General features: G+C 45.2%; 1 pseudogene; it reads left to right on the top strand.

The window, feature by feature from the left end:
* The first annotated feature begins 1,471 nt into the window (after positions 1 to 1,471).
* Positions 1,472 to 2,188, top strand: LOC116811138 (14-3-3 protein theta-like; annotated as a pseudogene).
* Positions 2,189 to 2,503: the final 315 nt, after the last annotated feature.

Below are 2,503 nucleotides of genomic sequence, written 5' to 3'. Positions count from 1 at the left end.
GTCAATAAATTAGATAACATACCTAAAATGGAAAAATTCTGACTGACATCAGCAAGACAGCCAACTAGAGTCAACCTGGCACTCATTCCCCTCACAAAAGGAACCAAAACAACAAATAGACAACTATATTTCAACAAGAGTGACTGAGAAAGTACACTAGAAAGCAACAGGGGAGAGCAAAATCCCTGTGGAGCATGGAAGCACAGAACAGCACCACAGAGAGGGAAACAAGGCGCTATGCCTCTGCTACACTATCTCCTCCACCAGAATTGCATCAAATACAGGGAGACGACTTCTTACAGGGAAAAATTAAACTAGAGGCTCCCACCTGTCCCCATTGCCACCACAGATGCCAGCAGTCCTTGCTATACATCCGACAAGGGATTAATGTCTAGAATACTAAGAAACTTAACTCGAGCAAAAAAAAATCAAACCCAATTAAAAAATAGGCAAAAGACCTTAACAGGCATTTTTCAAAAGAAGACATGCAAATGGCCAACTTATATATGAAAAAATGCTCAACATCACTAATCATCAAGGAAATGCAAATGCCAACAAAATACCACTTCACTCCAGTTAGAAAAGCTATTATCAAAAGACAAAACAAAATTGTTGTTGGCAAGGATGTAGAGAAAGGAAAACACTTATATACTGTTGGTGGGATTGTAAATCAGTACAGCCATTATAGAAAATAGTATAGAGGTTCCTCAAAATATTAAAAATAGAACTTCCATATGATCCAGAAGTCCCACTACCGGGTATTATTCAAAAGAGATAAAAACAGTATCTTGAAGAGATCTCTGCACTCCCATGTTTATTTATATTAGCCAAGATATGGAGGCAATCTAATGTCCAACAATGGATAAAAAATGTGGTATATATATACAATGTGTGAATATAAATATATACACACACAAATGTGGTGTATGTATATATATAATACACACACACAATGGAATACTATCCAGCTATAAAAAAGAATGAAATCCTGTCATGTACAACAACATGGATGAGCCTTGAGAACATCATGTTAAGTGAAATAAGCCAGACACAGAAAGACAAATAACACCTGATCTCCCTCATACGTGGAATCCATTTTTTTAAAAGGCTGATATCAAACGGTCGCTTCTATCTTGGGCCGGCCGGGCAGGGGTGGCGGGAGCGGCGGCAGCTCGGGCTCCCAGCGCGCTGGGGCCCTGCGCCGCCCCCGCCTCCTCCTGCCGCGCGCAGCGGCCTCCCTCGGCGCCCAGCGGCAGTGGGGTCGGGGGAGGGAAATTCAACAGGCCGCCTTGTGCCAGAGATAAAAGCGGGCTGCCGACCCCATTGTCTGACGGCGCTCCCTCCCTGCTTTTTGTTCTCGCCTCGCCGTCCCGCCCCTCCGCAGCTCTGGAGGCTCCTCCCGCTCCGGGGGGGCGGCCGCCCTGGCTTTCTTCACCCTCCGCCCGGGCCAGGTCCGGTCCCCGCGCCCGCCATGGAGAAGACAGAGCTGATCCAGAAGGCCAAGCTGGCCGAGCGCTACGACGACATGGCCACCTGCATGAAGGCCGTGACCGAGCAGGGCGCCGAGCTGTCCAAGGAGGAGCGCAACCTGCTCTCCGTGGCCTACAAGAACGTGGTCGGGGCCGCAGGTCCGCCTGGAGAGTCATCTGGAGCATGGAGCAGAATACCTACACCTCCGACAAGAAGTTGCAGCTGATTAAGGACTATCGGGAGAAAGCGGAGTCCGAGCTGAGATCCATCTGCACCACGGTCCTGGAATTGTTGGATAAATATTTAATAGCCAATGCAACTAATCCAGAGAGTAAGGTCTTCTATCTGAAAATGAAGGGTGATTACTTCCAGTACCTTGCTGAAGTTGCATGTGGTGATGATCGAAAACGATAATTCTCAAGGAGCTTACCAAGAGGCATTTGATACAAGCAAGAAAGAGATGCAACCCACACAACCCAATCCACCTAGGGCTTGCTCTTAACTTTTCTGTATTTTAGTATGAGATTCTTAATAACCCAGAGCTTGCTTGCACGCTGGTTAAAATGGCTTTTGATGAGGCCATAACTGAACTTGATACACTGAATGAAGACTCATACAAAGCACCCTCATTATACAGTTGCTTTGAGACAACCTAACACTTTGGACATCAGACAGTGCAGGAGAAGAATGTGATGTTGCAGAAGGGGCTGAAATCTAAATCCATACAGGGTGTCATCCTTCTTTACTTCAAGAAACCTTTTTACACATCTCCATTCCTTATTCCACTTGGATTTCCTGTAGCAAAGAAACCCATTCATGTGTATGGAATCAACTGTTTATAGTCTTTTCACACTGCAGCTTTGGGAAAACTTCATCCCTTGATCTGTGTTTGTCTTGGCCTTCCTGGTGTGCAGTTACCACTGTAGAAAAGTATTAATAGCTTCATTTTATATAAACATAAGTAATTTCCAAACACTTATACAGGACTAAAAATGTATCTGGCATTTAAGTAATCTGAACCAGTTCTGCAAGT

Source organism: Hylobates moloch, unplaced genomic scaffold, assembly GCF_009828535.3.
Source record: "Hylobates moloch isolate HMO894 unplaced genomic scaffold, HMol_V3 SCAFFOLD_7, whole genome shotgun sequence".
Taxonomy (NCBI): domain Eukaryota; kingdom Metazoa; phylum Chordata; class Mammalia; order Primates; family Hylobatidae; genus Hylobates; species Hylobates moloch.
The sequence above is the reverse complement of the archived record's forward strand: the minus strand, read 5'-3'. Positions and strand labels throughout refer to the sequence as shown.